At 42.9% G+C, this 26,084-nt stretch overlaps 1 protein-coding gene across 1 annotated transcript in view; it reads left to right on the top strand.

Moving 5' to 3' along the window:
* Positions 1-26,084, top strand: part of spock3 (SPARC (osteonectin), cwcv and kazal like domains proteoglycan 3) — a 416,043-nt gene that overhangs the window by 96,545 nt on the left and 293,414 nt on the right. The gene's annotated exons all lie outside the window — the stretch shown is intronic.

Genomic DNA, 26,084 nt, shown 5'->3' with positions numbered 1-26,084 from the left:
AGAGAAGCAATGGGTGACATTTCGGGTCGAGACCCTTCTTCAGACATAGTATCTTTCCTCTCTCCAACGACTCTTGCAGTTTTCAGTGCTAGGTCTTGACTTAAGGTGTTCTATATTTCAAAAGTGAAAGGTACAAATGTATGCTCCTCGTGAGAAGAGTGGGCAGGTTAAGGCGTGTATAATTTAATCTTCTACATGCCATGAAGCAGAATTGATTGTGGATTAAGGGAGCTCTGGGACATAAGGAGGAGGATTAGATTGGAGTTTATCATCCTCTGCATTGGTTCCAGTTCCAATTCTGTGGTGGCCATTAGTTCCAAGAACATCAAATCTGAAATCTCTCTGTCAAATGAGTGAGTCTTTGAACACAATTGGGTCTCCCTCCGAGTCTGCTACTCCACCTTTCAATTGAAGAAGGGTCCCGACCTGAAACATCACCTATCCATTTTTTCCCAGTGATGCTTGCTGCCTGACCGACTGAGTTACTCCAGCATCCTCGTTAATGCATGAGAGTGGGGAACGTTGTGATTGTTACAACGACTGAATGTAATTATGGCATGATTGCACAGAGCTGCGTGTGTGCAGTGTGTGAGTGTTGGAGAAATATGTTGGAGTAACGCATATTAAGAGTAGCGATTTGTCAATTGCCACTAATCATGAACCGAAGCTTTATCTTCAGAACCTGTACTGTTTCCAGCTCTAATAAGGCACTGAGCAAACATGTAACATCGCAACAATAGGAAATCAAGTTAAGACGACATTTTTAACAACTATAGACAGTGCCAGGAACATGGTGATGTGTGTGCTGCCTCAGTGTAATCTGTTATTCTCACACTCTCGTACTCAAGCATAATTTTGCCTCTATGTAGTAAGATTTTTGCTGAACTGTTTGCAAAACTGTTTTAGGTTAAGTTAAAGGGGGGGGGGGGAGGGTCAAGGAGAAGAAGCCCCCTTGTTAGTTTAGGTTAAGTTAAAGAGGGGCATGTTTAAAAAGTGGGAATTTTTTTGATTTACGTAGCCTCTGAAATTTATGTTGAGGTCGGAGTTGGAGTTGGCGTCGGGACTTTTTTACAGACTCCGACTCCGAATCCAGCAGCACCAAAATTGCACTGACTCCGACCGACTCAACGACTCCGACTCCCACTCCACAGCCCTGCTGTCCAAGCATCATGAGACAAGGTGTCCCTTCCATGGATCCACTGCAATGGCTGCTCTTTACGCAAGCTGTGCCACGCACCCCGGCAGCGGTTGTATTTTGTGTATACATTCCTTCTCAGAGACCAAAGAAATGATGACAATTAACACTTAATTTGTAGCTGGTGCGTTGCTGAAATTACTTCTGCCTAATGTGTGCTAATGGAAAATAGAGTGTGACTGCTGTGTCCACAGTGTACATCTGCTTGCACAAGGTTTTGTACATGCACATCATCCAATTATGGTGCAGAGCCAAAACAGCGTGGCCTCTTTTCTCAGCATCATTTTCCCCTCATGTTTTAATGCAGCAATAATTCATAATCCACCTGTATCCTGACATTTTTTTTTTCACTCCCGATTACAAGAGTCTGTAAGAGTTAACTGTGTTTATAATGATCCGCAGTTTCTAGCAATAACAATGCATTCTATTTCCACCAGGGGATCTGTTGATAACACTGTGGTTGGGAAGAAGTCGTCTCAAATTGAATATGTTTCCAGCCAGACATTGTGGCACCTTACTATGCTATTAAGCTGTTAACTACTATACGGCTGAATATTTAATTGGTCCTTTCGATTACATGATCGCTAATGTAGAAGTACACATGATGCAATTCATTTTATGTAACTGCTTCAAAACCTTGACAAATGAAAACAAAACAGATACGTTGTACAATGTCTCCCCATAAGACTCAAGACACGAATGATTAATGATGGTTCCGGGACTGAAAAGAATTAAATAAATTGGTGAAATATATGCAGGTTCTTCAGTATTTAGTTCTCAAAATCATCAAAATAAAATAATGATCTTGTAGGATAACTTATCAAAATATTTCATGATAAATTTTAAAATATAAACATATAAAATAACTAGCCTCTACAATCTATGTAGAAATGTACCAAAAAATCTTACACATTTTTGGCCAGATTGTTATCATCAGTATCTTTTCCACAAGCCAGCCATCCATCCATCCAATCTATAATTAAACTTTTGCAGTGGGTTAATCTTCCTTGTTTGCCCATATCCCCCTCTGTACCCTTCATGGTGGTGAAGGTAGCAGATGAGGGAGGCATTTTCAGAGCAGACGACTGCAATATTTTCTTGCAGATGGTACAACCACAGACACTGTGTGCTGGTGGTGGGAGAGAGAATTGTAGTGGACAGATCCCATACAAGTGGACTTCTTTGTCCTGTTGGATATGAACATCTTCATAGAAACAGCGCATACAGGGGTAGACCTCACGGCCCTCGACAACAGCACATTGCACTGGCTACAGCGCCTGGAGGGCGTTACATAATTTCTGCTGCCTCAAACGCAAGACGAAGAAATAGAAGTGCATACTACAGGATTTCCACAAATATTGGGCTGCAGTGCAAAGTTAGAATGGTCTACACGGCTAGCTACTCTATGCTAAAACCGGTACAGCGTTGTCATAGCCATTTGGGTTGCAACTACAAAAGCAAGTACAGAATCATTAAAGAAGGCTTGAGGCTCCAAATCGCCTTTGGATTATCTGATGCAGCTAAATGTGGACTTTGGTTCATCAGTCCATGGAAATAGCCGGTCATACTCTTTGGCATTGCAGTCAATAAAACATACTGTATGTACGGAACTGATAGTGCCTGTGGAACAGGAGATGGCTTCTCCCACAACTCAGCTTGAAGTATTTTGGAGATGGAATTTTGGAGATGAACCTGGTCCCTCAGTATCAGAGGAACTCTACAAAATGCTGTGGTAACCAGAGTAGTTAAACGCCTGGTTCAGGTGATCTCGTTCTTTCTTTGGCCATTGGTGATCTCCAGAACATACTTTGTTTTTGGGAATGGCCAACGCTCGTGTTTTTGTAGAGCAGGGGTAAGTGTTGAGATTTGCACGAAGCAGACGCTCATAGCCAGACATTGATGTGATGTGATGGTCACTATTTATTGTACGGGTTAAAACAGGCCTTCCAGCAGAAATGTTGTAGGACCAGGTAAATTGTTCTTCCCAGAGACATTTGACGTTAGCTCAATCCCGATAAAATAAATAGCTCCTATTTCCATCACCAAGAAGGATACCTAGTTTTATAAAATACAGTTGAATGTTGTTGATAGATCAGTGAAGAAGTGTGGGGTCATCGAGTATATAGGTTTGTTGCGAGTGAGCTTGCTAGACTTCACCTTGGAACAGTACCAGGACCTTAGTCCTAAGGGACGGGCTTCTGTTAAGGAGTGTGTAAGAAGGAACTACAGATCTTAGTTTAAACCGAAGGTAGACACAAAAAAAGCTGGAGTAACTCAGCGGGATAGGCAGTGAAGGAATGGGTAACGTCTCGACCCGAAACGTCACCCATTCTTTCTCTCCACGGATGCTGCCTATCCTGCTGAGTTACTCCAGCTTTACGTGTCTATCTGCTGTTAAGGAGTCCCCTGTATGTGGATGAAATGCATGAGACTCCTCTGCTGTCAGCTGCCACATGTCAGTCAAGACTCGGTGATCAGAAGGATGTGTGACTTGTGACTTATATAATCTTCCAATACACTTAGTTTCTTGGTAACCTTGAGGTGTTCTTTTTCCATCATTGATCCTAATCCTCTAAATATCCTTAAATTATCACAGTAATATGCCACTTAGGTTTCCGAATATGAATATTGGTAAGAGGTTGTTTCATTTGGGCACAGGTTGTCTCTCTGTTTATGCCTTGACCTAGAATAGCGAGGTTATCAAGCATGCTGCGAAGCTACAAGATATGCCCCGCCAGCATATTGAGAGAGGTTTGCTCATTTCTATCTATCACCCTCTGGCTTCTACACTGTCTCCTTTCTCTGCTGCCTCTCTTCCTTCTCCTGTGCAGTGGGCAGAGTAAGTGAATTTATTTAGCACTGCTGAAGACTAAACATTACTCAGGATAAATGGATTCCACAAACGGCAAAGAAATAAGACATGAACCATTTTTTTACGCAGGAAAAAAAAACTTCAGATGCTGGTTTAAATCGAAGGTAGACACAAAATGCAGAATACAGTCCTTCAGACTGAAAGAAAAGGGTCTCGACCCGAAACGTCACCTCTCCCGAGACGCTGCCTGACCCGCTGAGTTACTCCAGCATTTTGTGTCTGCAACCAATTTTTTTATCATGGTCATCCATAAATAAGTTCAGGCAATAATCTCAGAGAAATTTACGAAGAGAGCCAGGATTCACATGTGGAGCTCGCTGCGCCTCGTGAGAGCAATCCATTCTTTCCTGCAGCTCTCTGATCCTGGCAAGGATCATTGTAGAGGAGCATTGTAGCCAGTCACACTCTTCCATCCTGTGCCTGGAGCCTTGCATTTCCTTTCTTAGTCTATTTCTGTTTTGAAATACGAGACGTAATCCTTTCTTTGAACGCAGAGCATCCTTGGACGTCACATTTGAAGCAGCCAACTGCAGATTTGGATTTGTGGCATACATTCTTTGCCACCGCCAGAATTCAACAAGATGCTGAGGAGGTCTGGGCTGCCGTGACTTTCAAACTCAACAGGTAGGGCAGCAATTCACAAACATGTGGTTGGCCGAAAATTGCTAATGACTGTCATCACCGCCAGAGAAAACGTCAACGTTGGTGTACCCTTGCACAGAGGATTGGAGGGACAAACAGAGATTCCAAAGGACTCTTGTGAACTGTGTAATAGCGCCACCTTTGGTGGAGGATTGTAAATGTTTGAATAAAACACAGTGCAGCTGTGCAGCCTTGGAGTTAACTTGTTGTCCTGCGTCTGAGCTCAAGATACCACAAATTGGCGATGAGCGTGGGATTGTCGACTCCCCAGCTTTACTTATCTGTGTAGATAAGGAATTCTACAGAGGCACGGAGAAGGTTGTATAACCTTTGGTGTCAAGGAAAGCTGGAAATCGGCTCACAAAGTTGAATTCTGTGACACTGATAAAAGAAAAAATATATATTTAAAATGGCGGTGCCCAGTGGATATATCGGAAGATTGGGTGAGTTCCAGCAAAGCCGGCAAACGTTCAGTGCGTACATCGAACGTTTAGAGATGTTCTTTCGCTGCAAATAACATCACTGAAGTAGAAGCTTTTGATGCAGAATCAAGACGTTTGAATGAAGCAATTAAAAATAGGAAAAGAGCAATTGTTCTCACTGAAATGGGTCCCGAGGTTTATGATACAGTAAGGAATTTATTAGTTCCAGCCAAACCAAAGGACACACCTTTGAAGGATATTCTGAAGAAGTTAACAGAACATTATGACCCTAATCCCTTAGAAATAGCTGAAAGCTATCATTTTGGAACAAGATGCCAACTTAGTAATTTTATCGTGGCACTCAAGAAGTTATCAATTCATTGTAATTTTGGAAATTTCCAAGACCGGGCGTTAAGAGACCGTTTCGTGTGTGGACTGAGAAGTGAATGGATTCAAAATAAGCTGATGACGGTGTATGACCTGACCTTTGGAACAGCTTGTAAAACTGCTTTGTCAATGGATATGGCAGAAAGGGGTTCTAGAGAAATCAGGACAACTTCTAGACAACCAGCGGAAGAGTTGAACAAGCTACAGTCCAGCAGACTGTTTCCAAATACACAGGACAAGATGTTAGAAATCCTAAATGCCAAATGTCAACTTGCTCCCGGTGGTGATGGGAGGCTTATGCACTCACCTATGCTCCTCCGATGTTGAGAAAGGCTAGGCAGACACGTCATTGGGGTTATCAAGTGGGCACTTAAGTCGACAAAGACTTCAGAGAATCGTTATCCATGGAAGGGTAGCAAGACGATGGCAAAGTCATGCTATCGCTGTTTGGGCACCCCCACATCTAGCACAGTCCTGTCCGTTCTTCAAGGCAGAGTGTTACTCGTGCCACAAGATGGGACACCTAGCGAAGGTTTGTCGAAAGGCTAAGCAGAAAAAAGATTCGACAACAAGTAAGCTGCATTCTGTGGATCAACTGCAGGCAGAGCAAGAGCTACTCGAGATATACACCATCTGCAGCAATGAGCTAGTAACCCGGAAGACAAAGAATGTGTCCGTGCAAGTCCAGTTGAACGGAGCTCATGTCAGCATGGAAGTCGACACAGGAGCATCCTTGAGCGTGTTTCCAGAATTGGTGTAACGGGAGAAGCTGAGTCAAATTCCTTTGGAAGCGAAGCGAATCGAGCTACGTGGTTACTCTGGAGAGAAGATTCCAGTGTTAGGATGCGTACATGTACCAGTTAGGTATAAGGAGCAACAGGTGGAGTTGCCCCTCGTAGTTGTAAAGGGGGATAATCCTGCGTTGCTAGGTCGGAATTGGCTGCAGATCTTGAAGCTCAACTGGAACGAGATATTCCTCGTTCGTGAAGAATTCAAGTGTCCGGAGGACTTAATCAAGCAACATCCGAAGGTGTTTAGCGACCAGGGAGAGCCAATTAAAGGGGTACAAGGTGAAAGTACACGTGAAGCAGGATGTGACACCAGTGCATTGCAAACCATGGGTTGTGCCGTATGCTCTTAAGGACAAGGTCGAGAAAGAACTGAAAAGACTTGAAGCTGAGAACATTATCAGTAAGGTAGAAAGTAGTGAATGGGCAACACCCATTGTAGTTGTACCTAAACCTGATGGTAGTGTTAGACTGTGTGGGGATTATAAGGTGACCATTAACCAGGTACTAGAAGATAGCAGACCAGATACTCTACCAACGGCAGAGGATTTGTTTAGCACCCTCACAGGCGGCCAAGTTTTCACAAAAATGGACTTGACAGATGCCTACTTGCAGTTGGATGTGAATGACGAATCTAAATCGAAGCTAACTATTAACACGCATTTGGGATTGTTTCAGTTCAATAGGCTTCCATTTAGTATATCATCAGCCCCAGGGATTTTTCAAGGGGTAATGGCACAAATTCTAGATGGAATTGAAAGTGTGGTGTGTTACTTGGATGACATCCTCATCTCAGCCCCTGACAGGCAGACACATGATGAAAGGTTGGAAGTGGTACTCAAACGACTTGAAACACACAGTGTAAGAGTGAAGGCACAGAAGTGTGAGTTCTTTCAGAACTCAGTAGAGTACTTGGGTCATAAGATAGACAAGGATGGTCTACACCCCACCAAGGGTAAAGTTGATGCGATCAAAAATGCGCCCACTCCCAGAAACGTATCTGAGATCCGATCCTTTTTAGGATTAGTGCATTACTATAGGAAGTTTGTGCCAAATCTGCCCACCTGTTTACATCCCTTGAATGAGCTTTTGAGAAAATATGTACCATGGAAGTGGACACGTAAATGTGATCAAGCTTTCAAGTCATGTAAAGCTCAGTTGGAAGAGAGTTCAATGCTTGTTCATTACGATGTCAATAAGCCGATGAAGTTAGCATGTGATGCTTCACCATACGGTGTTGGTGCTGTGATCTCTCATGTGTTAGAAAATGGAGAGGAAAGGCCATTAGCATTTGCGTCTAGAACACTCAATGCCAGTGAGAGAAATTATGCACAAATAGAACGAGAGGCTCTTGCATTGATTTTTGGCGTTAGGAGGTTTCACAAATACTTGCATGGTAGAAGGTTTGTAATCGAGACAGATCACCAGTCATTGATAGTAATCCTACATCCAAAGAAAAGACAGTTGTCATTGTTTCACAAACTGGCTAACTTCCCAATTACATACCGAAACACACCTCACACCACTACTGGTCAAACACCAGCTGAATTGTTCTTGAAAAGAAAACCCAGAACAAGGTTTTCACTGTTGAAACCAAACTTGGCTCAAACAGTAGAAGAGAAACAGGAGAAACAAAAAGCATATCATGACGGATGTAGAGTAAAGGAAAGGAGTGTTGAGTTAAATCAGAAGTTAAAGGTGAAAAAAACCCATCATCACAAGTGGGTGAAGTGGTTACCTGGAAGAGTAGTAAAAAAGTGCGGACCACAGACATACTTGGTCAAGATGTTTGGAAGTGGTAACGTGAGAAAAGTACACATCAAGTCAAGTCAAATTGATTTGTCACATACACATACACGATGTGCAGTGAAATGAAAGTGGCAATGCCTGCGGGTTGTGCACAAAAATAATTACAGCAGCCAGCACCACCATGTCATGCCTATGCAAGCACAGGTTGAAATCAGACAAAGTAGACGAGTCAGAGAATTGGGTTACCCTTCAAGTACAGGTACCAGATGAACCAGAAATGGTACAAGAAGGTATACAAGTTAGTGAGAGCTTGAATCAGCCTGAAAATGGAGGTTCAAGTGGGGTTGACAGTCAAACAAAATTGACTGATGGACTGGAATCTATGAATGTAGGTCAAAAGGAAGGCTTGACTGGATTAACAATGAGTCCAAGTGGTTCTAAACAGTCAGAAACTTTTGGTCAGGGAAGATATCCAGAAAGAAGGAGAAACCCAGTGGTTAGGTTAAATTTGTAAAGTTATTGCCTGAAATGTACATATCATTGCATATACCACATAGAGGCATGATGCCCTCATTTTATTCCGGTTGTACAAAAGTAAAGTATCAGACAAGATTGTAATAATTTCATACCGTTCGTTATATTCAAAACAAAATGTCCACCAGGATTTTTTTTTTATTAGGGTGGAAGGAGTTGTAATAGCGCCACCTTTGGTGGAGGATTGTAAATGATTGAATAAACCACAGTGCAGCTGTGTAGCCTTGGAGTTAACTTGTTGTTCTGTGTCTGAGCTCAAGATATCACAAACTGGACTCTCCTTGTCAGACCCCATTATACCCCTCCGGCAAGCGAGCTTCTCTTGCCATTTTCCTTCCAGAAGGCCCAAACTGATCACTAAATTAACAATTACAAGTTTCCCCGAACTCTGCACTCATATAGACACAAAAAACTTCAACAACAAGACTTCATCCAACATTCTTCAAGACATGAAGTGCAATGAACTTTCCTCCCATTCAATCTTCAATGTACCTGCAAGTAAATGAATATTGTGTATGTTCGGGGCTTGTCCCATTGTTAAAAGATGATTACATAGAAACATAGAAAATAGGTGCAGGAGTAGGCCATACAGCCCTTCAAGCCAGCACCACCATTCAATATCATCATGGCTGATCATCCAAAATCAGTACCCCATTCCTGCTTTTTCCCCATATTCCTTGATTCCCTTAGCCCAAAGAGCTAAATCTAACCCTCTCTTGAAAACATCCAGTGAATTGGGTTAGAAAGAAAGAAGTGCAGGTGTTGGTTAACACAAAAGGATGCTGAGAGTAACTCAGTGGGTCAGGCAGCATCACTGGAGAAAAGATGCTGTCCTGTTGAGGTCTGTATGTAAGTAAATGCTTTTGTGAGATCATACCTGGAATATTGTAAGCAATTTTGGTCTTCATGACTGAAAAAAAAGGATATATTTTGCAGCAGAATCAAAGATTCACTATATTGGTTTCTGGGATGTTCTTTTGTCACACGAGGAGAGATAGAGTTGGTCTGGCCTTTATTTTGTACAGTTTAGAAGAATGGAAAGTAAGCTCATTGAAACATGCAACATCCTCGGGAGGCTTAACATTCTAGATGTGCAGAGAAAATGTTTCACCTGGTTAAGAACTCGAGAATTAGGAGGGGTCACTGCCCCAAAACAAAGGGTGGTCCATTTAGTATCAAAATAAGGAGACAGCTTTTTTCACACAGGCCGGAAATTCTTTGGAATTCTGTACCTTGGGATGGCTGTGGAAGATCATTGATTACATTCAAAACAGATATAGAGATAAGACGAGGAGATGATATTGAGGTCCAAGATCAGTTGTGATTTTGGTGAATGATGGTGCAATCTGAAGGGATTGAATGTCTACTGCTGATACTACTTTTTATATGTTCATGTTTCAACACGAGTGACAACCTATTTTTGCATTGGGTTTACATTAAAAACAACCTTGCAGCCACTTTGTGTTAGTAGTGATTAAAGATATGAAATACAAAACTGGGGAATGTTGTAAAAAAAATCATTGATTTCTAAAACATTCCAACGTTAATCATTGAGATTAATTGATGATGCAAAAGTATTATTTTTCATTCAATTGATTTCGCAGGTATATCCTGAAATAGTGAAGTTTTGCAATGTAAAGTCTTATGGATCATTGCTGCAAGGTGGCGCAGCGGTAGAGTTGCTGCCTTACAGCGAATGCAGCGCTGGAGACCCGGGTTCAATCCTGACTACGGTTGCTGTCTGTACGGAGTTTGTACGTTCTCCCCGTGACTTGCATGGGTTTTCTCCGAGATCTTCGTTCCTCCCACACTCCAAAGACGCAGAGCTTTGTAGGTTAATTGGCTTGGTAAATGTAAAAAATGTCCCTAGTGGATAGTGTTAATATTGCAGGATCGCTAGTCAGCGCGGACCCGGTGGGCCGAAAGGGCCTCCTTCCGCACTGTATCTCTAAACTAAAAAAGGTCAAAGAATCTGATAATGGTCTGATCCAATTGCAAAGACTCACTGAATTTGATATTACATTTAAACATTTGAAAACTTAGTTTAATCAATAAAATACTTTGGTAATCAAATTCACCTTTGGGGATATAAAACCAATGAAATCGGATTGATCATCTGCACCTCTTGCAAAATTTCCTTTCCGTCGGCTTGAAGCACATGCAAATTAAAATGTATTATAAAACTTAGCAGAGATTGTCATCTCCTGCAAACTTATTTGGCTGTGTCATGCTGAATTTTCTTTAAAGAACTTAATTCAAGAAACAGTGGAAGAGGAGATGATTTTGACATAAAGCCAAGCAATCCCGGAATATATTTCAGATTTCTGATCAGATTGGTCTTCCTGTATTAAATACTATATGCCGCGTTCTGATATATTCACGAAAGACCACAGGAGGATTTGCTGCTAGTTCTTCCTTTGTAAGTGTCATGACACATTAATAGTCAATAGTCGTTTATTTGTCACATACACATAAATGTGCAATGAAATAAAAAATGACCCGCAGTTCAACAATAAGACCAATAAGAATAATCAATAAAAATGCAATAACACATACAATCATAAACTAACACCAAACAAAAGAAACATCCATCACAGTGAGTCTCCTCCAGTCCCTCCTCACTGTGATGGAAGGCCAGAATGTCTTTTCTCTTCCACTGCCGTCTTCTCCCGTGGTCAGGCTGTTGGAGTTGTCACGTCGGGGCGGTCGGGGCTCCCGACATTGAAGTCCCCGCCGGGCGGAGAAAATCCCGTGGCCTATTTCAGGCCGCGCCGGACGGTGAAAGGTCCGCGGCAGGCCGACCCAAGCCCCGCGATTTGGGGCGGGCGAAGACGCTGCCGCTGCCGCTGCCGGAACTCCCGATGTCGGCCCCCACCCAGGGGCCTGCGGGCTTCCGACGTCCAGGCGGCCCGCGCCGGAGCCTCCGGAGACGAGTCGCAACCGCTCTCGCAGCCTCCGAAGGCAGCCAGCGCCGCAGGTGGTGAGTCCGGGCCGTGGGCTCTGCGAACCAGAGCCCGGGTGGTCCCAGCCGGAGCCCGCCAGCTCCAGGTGCGTGGCCGGTGGTAGGCCGCAGCAGGAACGGAGACACGACACAGAAAACAAAGGTCGGGTCACTGTTCGGGAGAGACAGTTTTACAGTCCCCCCCCCACCCCCCACCCACCCCACATAACATACAAACACTACATCATATTTAATCTACAATTAAGACAAAAACAACAAAAAACACAAAAGACAAACGGACTGCAGGCAAGCCGCAGCTGCAAGGGCAGCGCTGGCTCCTCCTCTATAGATGTATTTAGATAAATGGTTTCTTATATCTTGCAACTGTTAACTCCCAAATGAAACAATACTTTCTGACATCCACGTTAAATTTCATATAATTACAAGTAGTCCTCATACACTACTGTCTCTTGAGGAGAGTTCAGTCTACAATCACAGATCAGTTCCCCAAGGTAACAAATCTTTAGTGTAGGAAGGAACTGCAGATGCTGGTTTATACTGAAGATAGACACAAAATGCTGGAGTAACTCAGTGGGATAGGCAGCATCTCCGGAGAGAAGGAATCAGTGACATTTTGGGTCATGACCCTTCTTCAGACTGAGAGTCAGGGGAGAGGGAAACTCGAGATATGGAAGGGCAAGGTGTGAAAACGACAGATCAAAACAGAAGTTGCTCAAAAAAATGTACAACGATTCATTGTTGGCCGAGGGGGAGGTGACAATGAGGCATACAAACAGTAACATTAATCAGGAGGGCAGCGAAACTAGTCAGAGAACAGGTGGGGGAGGGACGGAGTAAGAGATAAAGTAAGAGTTATGTGAAGTTAGTGCTTGATCTCTGTTAACGGATGATTACCAGCAGGAACCAAACCAAAAAAACCCTGAAAACCATGCTCTATGATTATGACCTGATTTCTACTTTCACAAGACAGTGGCTACTTATGAAAGGAGAAATCCAGCTACTTCTCAACTTCCTTAAGTTGGGAGCACTGCCTGTACCCCTCAGGACAGATCATGATAGTGAAAAGCAGTGGGGAAGAAAAACTATCTTATTAAAATGCTGCATTAATTAACAGGAAAGGTAACAATTAAATGAGAATCATAGAGTTATGCAACACTGAAATGGGCCTTTAGGCTCAACATGTCAATGCTGACCAAAGTGTCTTTCTGAGCTGGTCCTATTTGCCTGCATTTGGCCTATGTCCCTCTGAATCTTTCCTGCCCACCAACCTGTGCAAACGGCTTTTACGGATGCTAATTGATTTAGTGAAAAGGAGCCCCAGCGTATCTAAAGGACAGCTAGATGTCATCATTTTGCTAGGAAGGGTCAACGTTTTATTCAGTCTGAAGAAGGGTCTCGACCCGAAACATCACCCATTCCTTCCCTCCTGAGATGCTGCCTGGCCCGCTGAGTTACTCCAGCATTTTGTGTCTATTAATGTTTTATTTTGCAGCATTAATTTGTTGTATTTTCAAACATCAGGAAACTAACAAGGGGAAGGTTGTCCTGAGGTGGGGTTATGGCTACCTTCTCTGACCGAAAGAAGTACACAATGCCTGTTAGAGCAGTGTATCCTCACCTCAATGTGTCAGCAGATAAACAATGACCTGTGTACCCCGAATTATAACTCATGCTGTCCCGCAGAGAGGCTCTATGCTACTAAAATGGGACATGAAAAATTGGGATTAAAAGGCTTAAGGGCCCGTCCCACTTTGGCGATTGTTTTAGGTGACTGCCGGCGACTGTCAACGTCGTAGCAGATCGCCGAAAAAAATAACCGTACGACAATGTCCACGACAATGACCACGACAATGCCTGCGACAAGCTAAGACAACCTATCACATAGGCGACGGCAAGCTGACGAAAACCGGCGACTCATTAGTTTCATTTTTATCTCAGGAGGGGACAAAAGTAAATGTTGCAAGAACTGAACCATTGCCCTTACTTTGCAAGGCTTAATCAGAGTGTCGCTAAATTCAATGATCCTAACTAAAATGACAATAGTTGAGGAAAGATGAAATACCAGGTAGATCACTTCATATTCAACTAAATAATACATTTTATTGCTTTGTAGATGAGGAAGTACAAACATTGCTGTATTAGCAGATAAATATTAATATACATTTATATTGTTCTGTGTTTGCTCTTTCATTGCAAATATTAACCAATTTATTTTATGAATCAATCCTTTTGATATAGCGAAAGACAGGAGCCTGAAATGCAAATCCACTAAATAACTTGTCTTTCAATATCACTAGTATTAATAGAGCTGAATGTGTATTATTTTTGAATTATTAATAGGTTGGATGTTTTTATTTCTGATCAGATATACTTTTTTATAAATTAATACAATAAAAATATTACATCAAGGTATTGGTACAATTGAAACTGTATATTTAAAGAGGGCTTTTCAAGCAATTTTATGGTTGCATCTCAGTATTGTCTGGCTGGGTTTCGCTGGGTTAGACCATTTTTTAGGCGACTAAAGGCGACTGTCATAGTCGTAGCAGGTCGTCGAAAAAACGTCCACTGGACCCCCCCCCCCATGACAATGTCTATGACAAGCTACAACAACCTACCACCTAGTTAACGGCAAACTACCGACAACCGGTGACCCAATCGTCGCGACTTAGGACGTCCACCTACGATTGCTTCTATGACAACCTACGACCACGCAGGTGACAACCTACAACAACTGAAGTCAACCTACGTCTACCCGCGACAAGCTACGACCCTGTCGGCGACAACTGGAGACAATTCACGTCATTTTCGCCTCCGGTTTTGACGCTGGTACCTGTCGCCAGTTGACTTAGGTTGACGTAGGTGGTCGCCAATGGAATTCACCAATCAGCACCAGTGACAACCTACGTCATCTGGCGACAACCTGGCGCCAGCCTATGACAGCGCCTACGTCAGGAGACGTCAAGCTACGATCATTGGCGTCAAACCAACAGTCGCCGAAAATGTTTAAACATTTCAAAACCCAGCGGCGAGCAGAAAAACGCTACGACTCTTTGGAGACGACTCACGACCGTACAGGCGACACCCGGCAACCATGTGGCGACAGCCTAGTCGCCTGTAGTCGCCTAAAAAAATTGTCTAAGTGGGACAGGGGTTTAACAGGCACAATTAACCCGCACTTATGTTACAAGGCGCAGAGATGTGCAAAATTGGTACAGCAGGACAGGCCATTCAAAGCATCAAGCCCATACAGCCTAAGCAACTTCAACTCAGGTGGACCCATTCCCCTCTCGTCTTCCAAATTCACATTGCACCACTTGCACCCCGCTTGTGAATTACCTTGATTTCAGCAAAGTGAATTAACCGCCTATACCGTTGATTGAGATTTAATCTGGAAGAGCTATATTTTGAGTGGCTAACACTAAATAAAAGTAGCTTGCATTCACCAGGCCTGGAGGACTTCGAGGCACCTTGTGGTTGCAGCAGGAGGTGGAAACTAAGTTCAAGATGATTATAGCATGATAAATGACAGAGTCTTGTTGTACTTCTTGTTGCAGATGCGTGAAGTATGAATTTGAAAATGTCCTAGATCAATTGTATTGTTTGGCCTTTGCATTTAACCAAGCTGGAGACATCTGCAAACACTGCATAGCTGGACAAGCACAGACAAAGGCATGCTGATGTCAAGCATTGAGGGAATGGACGCATTTTATATTGATAGTTTATTGAACACACTTTATGTGAAATATTCAGTGTCGTTTACTTTGGCAAGATAGTCAAGTGGGTGATATGCTGGACAAATAAGATTGGTAATGCATTTGATTGGAGAATTGGGATGACACCTATAGGCAGAATATTCAAATAATTTGGTAAAAGGCGACCTGACCAGAAAGTTAGTGTCTAAAGAAGGGTTTCAACCCGAAACGTCACCCATTCCTTCTCTCCAGAGATGCTGCCTGTCCCGCTGAGTTACTTCAGCTTTTTTACGTATATCTTCGGTTTAAACCAGCATCTGCAGTTCCTTCCGACACAGAAAGTTGCCTGCTCCTTTCCCACTCATCAAGATCTGTTTCCAACCGGTCTTCCTGCAGCTCTGCAAATGTTTCTCTGTTTAGTTGGTGGTAAGAGGTTGCGAGGTTGCAGAGCTTACAATGGATCACAACACATTTTGATACTATGTCCAATGAGTACTATTGGCCACCTTCAAAGCAATCCAGAAAAACCATGTCACTTGAGTGTTCTGTCAAATTACAAGTGGAAACTTAAGATGTTTTTACATGCATGTTGCCCTCATGAGTAGGGTTGCCAACTGTCCCGTATTAGCCGGGACATCCCGTATTTTGGGCTAAATTGCCCTTGTCCCGTATTAGGCCCGGGGGCGCTGTAGGCCCTGGGACGCTGTAGGAAAAAAACTGCAGATGCTGGTTAAAATCTGTGCCTAACTGTTCCGGACAGTGTACATCGGAGGCCCGGAGGCCCGGGCGCCGCCTAATGGAGGTTGTGTGGCAACCCGCTTCCCGGCCCGGGCGGCCGCCATTGGTGGGGCGGGAGCACGGGCCGCTGGCTGTGTGAGGTCACGTGGGGCGCGGAGCGGTGACGTCACCCTGTCCCGTATTCGGGAATGCTATAGTTGGCACCCCTACTCATGAGTGTGGGTCATGTATTGGAATTAAAAGCCACGTGGCAGACAAATGGCTTTGTTGCCCAGCAGCCATGTCAGAGAGTTTCAAACCCGCATAACATGATAACACATGGTGTAGATGGGATACAGTTGCACAAAATAGCAAGGCAATTGTGATGCATCCTTGAGTGCACATATTCCCCATACTGATCAATGTGAATAGACGGTGCAATCAAGCACTGCGGGGGAAGTCAGCGGTCCTTGCGAAACCACGTCTTTTTCCGTCAGCCACGAGGTTTAACCTCTTGGAAAGGAATTGCTGAGATTTTTAACTCAAGGGGATTACGCAGTTCGGTGGTGGCCAAAGTAGTCATGATTAATAGGCAGATTGCCACCTTCACACCAGGAATACTGGGACTGGAATGTCTACGTTCTCCTGCACAAGCACGTTGTGAAATAAGCACCAATCCCTGCAGCAGTCCTTTTGCAGGTATCCCAAGCCTGAGAAAACCTGGTTGGCGTGCATTGTAACTGGAACACACACACACACACACTTAGGCTGCCTCATTAAAGTGTTTAAACATGGCAAGTCTCCTGAGAGTGGTTTAGTCACCTGCTACCTATTTTGCCTCTGTTAGGTGAAAGGTGGGGATGGATACATCATTATAGTGTTCCAGTGTAAAAGAGCTTAGAACAATGTTGACCTGCCAACCGCATACAATACAATACAATACAATACAATACAATATATCTTTATTGTCATTGTACAGGGGTACAACGAGATTGGGAATGCGCCTCCCATACGACGCAATAATTTAGCTAGTCAGTATTAATTTAAACAACAACAACCCAACGAAACAGATGGTAACAGTTTTAAGACAGAATAAAGTGCAAGTAGATCTGTGCCGGTTCACTGTGTGATGTGACCATCCAGCTCAGCAGGACCGGTTCATAGCAGCTATGGCCCTGGGGATGAAGCTGTTCATTGACATAAATTTAAAATAACTTGAATAATAAATGATAATAAATGGGGAATTTTCCAGTTGCAACATCAGGTGGATCAATGTTTAAATTTAAGCATAAAACAAATAAATTATTTAGCATATTAAATGCACTTTACAGACAACTTACATTGGACTTTAAAAGCAAACCGCATTAACATTGTGATTAGCTCAGCAAATTACATTAAAAAATGTCCTGGTATGGCAGTGTGTAAAAAAGAGCAAGCATGCTTAAATTTGTACCTTCACTGTTTGTTTGCGTTTAGTGATACCGCACGGAAACAGGCCCTTCGGCCCACCGAGCCAGTGCCGACCAGCGATCCCCACACATTAACACTATCCTGCACACACTAGGGACAATTTACGCATGCACCAAGTCAATTAACCTACAAACGATGAACATCGAACTTCTCCAACTTTAGATAGTCCCTCTGTCCCTCTCTTCACCTCCCCCTTCCCAGATCTCCCTCTATCTTCCTGTCTCCACCTATATTCTTCCTTTGTCCCGCCCCCCTGACATCAGTCTGAAGAAGGGTCTCGACCCGAAACGTCACCCATTCCTTCTCTCCTGAGATGCTGCCTGACCTGCTGAGTTACTCCAGCATTTTGTGAATAAATACCTTCGATTTGTACCAGCATCTGCAGTTATTTTCTTATATTTAACCTACAAACCTGTACGCCTTTGGAGTGTGGGAGGAAACCAAAGATCTCAGAGAAAACCCACGCAGGTCACGGGGAGAACGTACAAACTCCGTACAGACGGCGCCCGTAGTCAGGATGGAACCCAAGTCTCTTGACGCTGCAAGCGGGAAGGCTGCAACTCTGCCGCTGCACCACCTGTGTCTCAAATAAATTTTGAATGCTCTTTAGCTGACAAACCTCACCTGCAATCTGCTACAGGTCCAGTTATTAATCTTTAATTCAGATGACATTTGGGTGAAAATAAGTATTATTCTGGGACTATGAAGCTTATCTTTGTTTTATTAGATATTCCTTCATAAGGTATGACCTAGCCCTTCCATTGTTTTAATAAATGTCACATTGTAGAGCCTGATATGTTCTTTCTATTATGCCAACGGATGATGTCAACAGTACAGTAATTATTCTCAGCAAACTCTCTTTCTTCTAAAAGATAGACTGGTTTATATTGCACTTTTCCATTCATTGCAAATTGAATTTGGGCAGTTTGGTTAATACAAATGGGTTGCATTTGAGCTCAGACAACCAAATGAATCGAAACTAGGGAGTGGAATATCCATTCAGAATAATCGTAGAACTTCAGACTGTTCAATCATTACAATGGCCTAGTTGAGAAGGAAGAAATCAATGCACTATAAAGCATGCACTATGGAATGTCATTTTAGATCATGTGAGATAAGCACATAGAAATTAGGAACCCAAGTCAGCCTCTTAGCCCATTTACCTGAGCAGGCAATTTGATAAGTTCACGAGCAAAGCTCAGTATCAACACTTCTCACCTGTCCCCTGATTTCTTATTTCCTTAGTCGCCAACAGTGTTTTGATTTTGTTCTTGAATGAAATTACCAGCTGAATTGAAACTTTCCCTACGTTTAAAAGGGCATATCCTGTTCTTGATAATGGAATCTCTAGATATAGACCCCCCTCAGCCAAAAGGAATGGCCCATTGGGATCTATTTTATCAAGATTGGTTAGCTGTACTTAAATACCCTTTAGGACTGAGATGAGGAGGAAAACCTTTTTCAGCTAGAGAGTTGTGAATCCGTGAAATTCTCTGCCACAGAAGGCAGTGGAGGCCAATTCCTGGATGTATTAAGGAGAGAGTTCGATATAGCTCTTCGGGCAAATGGAATCAAGGGATATGGGGGGAAAAGCAGGAACGGGGTACTGATTCTGGATGATCAGCCATGATCGTATTGAACGGTGGTGCTGGCTCGAAGGGCCGAATGGCATACCTCTGCACCGATTTTCTTTATTTTCAACAGGTAATATAAAACTGTGGTTCGGCCTCGGCTGGAGATCCATGTTCAATTTTGATTGCCTCAGAGCAGGAAAGATGTGCGGGTATTGTTCTCAAAAGATATACAAGATTGGAACATCTTGCGAACGTCCTTGGATGTTCGGTCACTCTGCAGCTCCATCCCCACCAGGAAGGCCCTGCAGCCCTGGGTTTCTTCCTCAACCGCAGAACTAGCCAATTTCCCTCTACTAACACTCTCCTCCACCTCGATGGAGTATGGGGTACTGATTGTGCATGATCAACCATGATCACGGTGAATGGTGGTGCTGGCTCGAAGGGCTGAATGGCCTACTCCTGCACCTATTGTCTATTGTCTATAAGATGTTTGTGTTAGGGATGGAGGGGTGGAAGAGAAGAGGCTATAGGTATACAAGAGAGGGGAAGGTAATTTATGATGACATGACGAATGGTTTTCTATCTAATGTGTGATTGAAATCTGCAATGCATACTGGCAGTTATGATGGAAAAAGAATGGTGAAATAATTTGCCTCTTTCCTTATAGAAACATAGAAAATAGGTGCAGGAGTAGGCCATTCGGCCCCTCGAGCCTGCTCCGCCATTCAATATGATCATGGCTGATCATCCAACTCAGTATCCCGTACCTGCCTTCTCTCCATACCCCCTGATCCCTTTAGCCACAAGGGCCACATCTAACTCCCTCTTAAATATAGCCAATGAACTGGCCTCAACTACCTTCTGTGGCACAGAATTCCACAGATTCACCACTCTCTGTCTGAAAAAAACTTTCTCATCTCGGTCCTAAAAGACTTCCCCCTTATCCTTAAACTGTTCTGGACTTCCCCAACATCGGGAACAATCTTCCCGCATCTAGCCTGTCCAACCCCCTTAAGAATTTTGTAAGTTTCTATAAGATCCCCCCTCAATCTTCTAAATTCCAGCGAGTACAAGCCGAGTCTAACCAGTCTTACTTCATATGAAAGTCCTGCCATCCCAGGGATCAATCTGGTGAACCTTCTCTGTACTCCCTCTATGGCAAGAATGTCTTTCCTCAGATTAGGAGACCAAAACTGTACGCAATACTCCAGGTGTGGTCTCACCAAGTCCCTGTACAACTGCAGCAGAACCTCCCTGCTCCTATACTCAAATCCCCTCGCTATGAATGCCAACATACCATTCGCTTTCTTCACTGCCTGCTGCACCTTCCACCTTCCACCTTTGCCTTGTCTCTGCTGCCCTGCATGTCCTTCCCTATCTCCATCCACGTCTCTGTTACTCTCCATGTGCCTCGTTCCCTTTCCCTGCCTCCTTTACCCCACAGTCACTGTGCTTCTCATCTTATTTCCTCTGCACTTTACATTCTTAAACCTTCTCAGAGGCAGGTAAGGATAAATGCTGGGCAAGGCAAAGATGTCCGCTTCCTTTTAGTTTTGAGATACAGCGCGGAAGTAGGCTCTTTTTTTGGCCCCCCCTGGGTCCGCGCCGACCAGCGATCCCCGCACATTAACACTAGGGTCAATTTTTTACATTCACCAAGCTAATTAACCTATATACCTGCACGTCTTTGGAGTGTGGGAGGAAACCGAAGATCTCGGAGAAAACCCACGCAGGTCACGGGGAGAACGTACAAACTCCGTACAGACAGCGCCCGTAGTCGGGATCGAACCTGAGTCTCCGGCGCTGCATTCGCTGTAAGGCAGCAACTCTACCGCTGCGCCACCGTGCTGCCTATACCTTGAAAAATCGATTAAAAAAAATTCGGAAAATATGAAGAACCAAATTGTCACGTGTCCGTCCTTGATCTGCTTCATTCACTTGTTCAAGCAGTGTTGTGAAATGCAAGACTTTCAAGTGGATTATCATTGTTATCTCTATGGGAGAAGTATAGATGTATGTTTTAATGTTCCTTTTCATATGGATTATTGGTTGCTTCATATTTATGTTCAGGTAAATATAAAAAAGTGTGAATAAAATAAGATTCCAGTTTAAATAACTAAATCTTACTGAGAATTGTGGATATGTCCAATCATATGTTTTTAGAGGAAAAGGTTCCTATTTTCTCCCTTGCCCGTGTCATGTCAAGACAGGTTCAGGTGGAAATTCCTTGCATGTTGCAATAACAGGCTCTGCTTGCATTTCCTCTGTTTAATGCTCAGCAACTGCTGAAACCCCAAGAGACTTTGTGCACGACATAGGATTTCATCTGCTTTGTATACCTCTAATTAAAATTAAAACTAGTAAGTTGCTAATATGGGCAATGAAGGTAGGAGCTTCCTTGATAGTTTCCATCTCCAGGTTAAAATAAAATCCTGCTAATGGCACTTCAATGATATGCCCTGGTCTAATCTCAGAAAAATACCAAAATCCCCGAGGAAATTATTCATGTTTTGCCCAATGTTCGTAATTCCCAATTGGTATCGTCTAATTGACAGAGAAACACTTCTCAAATCTCTCCTCAAGAGACCACAAAAACCTGTGGACTTTGTTTAATTTATTGCATTTAACCTATGTGGTACCTGGGCATGTATTTCCCTTTTGATTTTCCTGCTCTATCAATCCTTCAACCACAGAAGTGATGAAACTGCGGTGGTTTTCATCGACAAGTGCAATGAGAAATATTCGCCTTTGATTTCCATTTGTTTGATCTGCAGAGATTATATAAGGTGTATGTGGTTCTGCTAAATTTATGCCTCAAATATTGGCGCCTTTCAGATTCCCTTGCCATTTTTGTTTGCAAGGGAAAAGATTCTTATCATCATATCATATCATCATATATATACAGCCGGAAACAGGCCTTTTCGGCCCACCAAGTCCGTGCCGCCCAACGATCCCCATACATTAACACTATCCTACACAATTTTAATTTTTTTTTACATTTACCCAGCCAATTAACCTACATACCTGTACGTCTTTGGAGTGTGGGAGGAAACCGAAGATCTCGGAGAAAACCCACGCAGGTCACGGGGAGAACGTACAAACTCCTTACAGTGCAGCACCCGTAGTCAGGATCGAACCTGAGTCTCCGGCACTGCATTCGCTGTAAAGCAGCAACTCTACCGCTGCGCTACCGTGCTGCCCAGGAATTCTTCCTGCGCCCTGCTCTGTTTATTGAGCTTGTCTGCTTCCAAATGGATTACAATTGCTGGAAAATAGCATTCCAGAAAACTATGTTTATCCTGACAACAAGCTATGAGTAAAGTACTTCAGGCAAAATATATTTAAACATTTCATCTTTTAAAAAAAACATTTAAGGAATGGCACATAATGGATCAATATAGAATTTGGGATGTTAATACAATTTTCTAAAGCAATTTGTATCTAGGTGTGCCAAATGTTGTACTAAATGTTACACGTATCTTCTCTATTCTGTTGAAAGACACAAAAAGCTGGAGTAACTCAGCGGGACAGGCAGCATCCCTGGAGAGAAGGAATGGGTGAAGTTTCGGGTCGAGACCCTTCTTCAGACTGAAAGTCACAGGAAAGGGAAACAAGAGATATTGACGATGATGTAGAGAGATATCATATCATATCATATCATATATATACAGCCGGAAACAGGCCTTTTCGGCCCTCCATGTCCGTGCCGCCCAGCGATCCCCGTACATTAACACTATCCTACACCCACTAGGGACAATTTTTACATTTACCCAGCCAATTAACCTACATACCTGTACGTCTTTGGAGTGTGGGAGGAAACCGAAGATCTCGGAGAAAACCCACGCAGGTCACGGGGAGAACGTACAAACTCCTTACAGTGCAGCACCCGTAGTCAGGATCGAACCTGAGTCTCCGGCGCTGCATTCGCTGTAAAGCAGCAACTCTACCGCGCTATAGAACAATGAAATGAAATATATGCCAAAAAGCAACGATGATAAAGGATCCAGGCCACTCTTAGCTTTGTTGGATGAAAACAAGAAGCTGGTGCAACTTGGGTGGGGGAGGGATGGAGAGAGAGGGAATGCCAGGTTTATTTCAAGTTAGAAATACCAATATTCATAGGGTTGGGTTGTAAACTGCCCAAGCAAAATATGAGGTACTGTTCCTCTAATTTGCATTTGGCCTCACTCTGACAATGGTTGAGGCCCAGGACAGAAAGGTCAGTGTAGGAAAGGGAAGGGGAATTAAAGTACTTGGCAACAAGGAGATCAGGTAGGTCCAGGCAGATGGAGCAAAGGCGTTCAGCGAAACGATCGCCCTGTCTACGTTTAGTCTCGCCCACGGATAAGAGTCCACACCTTGAACAACGGATACAGTAGATGAAGTTGGAGGAGGCGCAAGTGAACCTCTGCCTAACCTGAAAGGACTGTCGGGGTCCCTGGACAGAGTCGAGGGAGGAGGTATAAGGGCAGGTTTTGCATCTCCTGCGGTTGTAGGGGAAGGTACCTGGAGTGGGGGTGGTTTTGTTACTTTCCCCCCATATGTTTAGTTTCCATTTTCCAAATATCCTGTGCCATTTGTCTCCCTGCTTAAAATAACAGACCAGAAACCATTTTCTTTCTCCCGTCTTTCGTATTCTAGAATGAATAATTCAGTTTGCTAGCTTGGGCTATGGTTACTGCCTCCAATTTTCATTGTCCACTCCATTAGCTCATGCTGTTGGGCGTAGCTCTGTAGCCGCAACATTTATTCTGCTCTTAACTCTATTTCCATTTAGAAACAACATCAAAAATGATAAATTGCATCAATATACATTTAGAATTAAATTGTTGTTAGGAATAGTAAAAAATGCACATGAACAATAGAGAGAACAGTGTATGTGCGTGTGAAGGCTGATCACATGATATTCAGTAAGTTTCCGGCTTCTGCTAGATTCACCAGATAAGCTGATTGCTACAGTAGTTGAGGAAGTACTGGAGGAGTGATAACAAGCCCACCCTGCTGTAGTTTAACTCAGTACTTCCTAAACTGGTGAATGGTTCACCCAAGGGTGAATGAAACTAGAGGGGTGCATGAAGGGTGAATGACTTAATATTATACAAAATTATACACGGGAGAATAAGACGAAAATCACCCAAAAACATAGGAAAATTTAGTCGAGGGTGAATTAAATTTTGCGATAAAGACTCAAGGGTGAATGAGTTGTAAGAAGCACTGAACTCATCTGGCTGCATTTTTTATTCGTCAACTTGTACTTTGCCAATCGCATTACGTTTTAATGCATTTATAGAGAGGGCTAATGTTTCGATAAACACGTTAATTACGGGATTGTGTTCTGTGATTATATTTTGTAAAATCTTAATGGTTCCACATATTCTAAATGCAATTATTCAAATGTGATTACTCTGATTTAAGAAATAAATATAGTGCATATGACTGCATTCATCAAAGTTACTTAAAATCTGCAATTCCAATCAATGTGGTTATCGGGATTATTGTAATTTTCATTTAGCACTGTATAAAAGCCCTGGTTATGACCACCTGATTTATGGACACTCGAATCAGCTCCCGTAAATATTATTACATTCAAATGAGAACCAGTCTTGGAAAAATAACGTTTCCATCTTACTTCCCCGCAATAATAAGATACGATGTCTCTTAAGAACGCAGGCTGCCAGCTTCACCGCGAGAGGCCAGTTAAGTGCTTTGTTTTGGCAATTAACAAGCATTTGTTTCTCTTGTTGCTTGCACAACGATGCTCTATTAAACAACCCATTAATACTTCATGCCCACCGAACCAGCCATTGAGTGTAGGACATCTTGATTCAGTACCTTTGTAACTAGGCAGGGGAAGGCAATATATAAATGTTCATGTTAATTGGCCCTGATGAACACCAAGGAACACCAAGGAATAGTAAAAAATGCACATGTTCCAATTACTGCAGAGTATGGTTACCATATCAAGTGATGTTTGCGTATTTTCCATCTAAAAAGGTGGAAACCTGTTCATAACGCCAGGGACATATGATTGGCACAGATGATTACAGTGAATTGTCATCTGCACAACCTTCCACACAGTTAAATAGTTATTAAAATAAAAGTTCTTCATTTGGAGATAAAGGATGAAATTTACCTTTTCTCAGTCTAACTGCTATTAAAAGTGATGTTAATTTGAACAATTTTTTGTGCAATATTGTATTTATTCAGCAAAGCATAATTTAGCGGGACAGGCAACATCTCAAGAGAGAGGAATGGGTGACTTTTCGGGTCGAGAAGGGTCTGAAACAGGGTCTTGACCTGAAACGTCACCCGTTCCTTCTCTCCAGAGATGTTGCCTGTCCCGCTGAGTTACTCCAGCATTTTGTGTCGACAATTAAACTATCGTTAAAGTGTTCCTTTCACACTTTAAAACATGCTAAATTACTGCTTCGGTGTTACGAAAGTTCAGAAGTCTAGCTGTGGCATTCACAATATGTGCTTAATAGCTGTTCAAAAATATTGATTTGATTGCAAGTTTCTGTATCACCAATTCAATCATGAGCAAAATGATTGTACACAATGCAATGCTATTTGTGAAATCCTTGTTGCAGAAGGAGGATCACCTTCAAGAGAACAATGAAGCAGAGCAAACCTTACTATGAGGTTTACAAGAGCAGCCTCAGAGTGTCTCACAATTGTATAATTAATATTTTATTGAGGTAATGAAACATTAATGGTTCCCGTGTTGTAATAGTGATGACACTTTAAATTACTTCATTTCTGCAAAGTGGTTTAAGATATCCTGAGGTCATGAAAGGTGCAATATAAACGGAAGTCTTAAACTATTAATTGATGGTATAGCTTGTAAATTTAGAGCACTGGCAAGCTAGTTTTCAGTTTATGGTTTGTTCTGAGCATTAACTACTATACAGACAGTTTTACATTTAGCTCGGTCTATTTGGGAGATAAATACCAACTGGGATTGAAACATACTAAAAGGCCGTGGAGGCCAATTCTCTGGATGCTTTCAAGAGAGAGCTAGATAGAGCTCTTAACGATAGCGGAGTCAGGGGGTACGGGGAGAAGGCAGGAACGGTG

This window comes from Rhinoraja longicauda, chromosome 1 (genome assembly GCF_053455715.1).
Source record: "Rhinoraja longicauda isolate Sanriku21f chromosome 1, sRhiLon1.1, whole genome shotgun sequence".
In the NCBI taxonomy this organism is placed as follows: domain Eukaryota; kingdom Metazoa; phylum Chordata; class Chondrichthyes; order Rajiformes; family Arhynchobatidae; genus Rhinoraja; species Rhinoraja longicauda.
The sequence above is the reverse complement of the archived record's forward strand: the minus strand, read 5'-3'. Positions and strand labels throughout refer to the sequence as shown.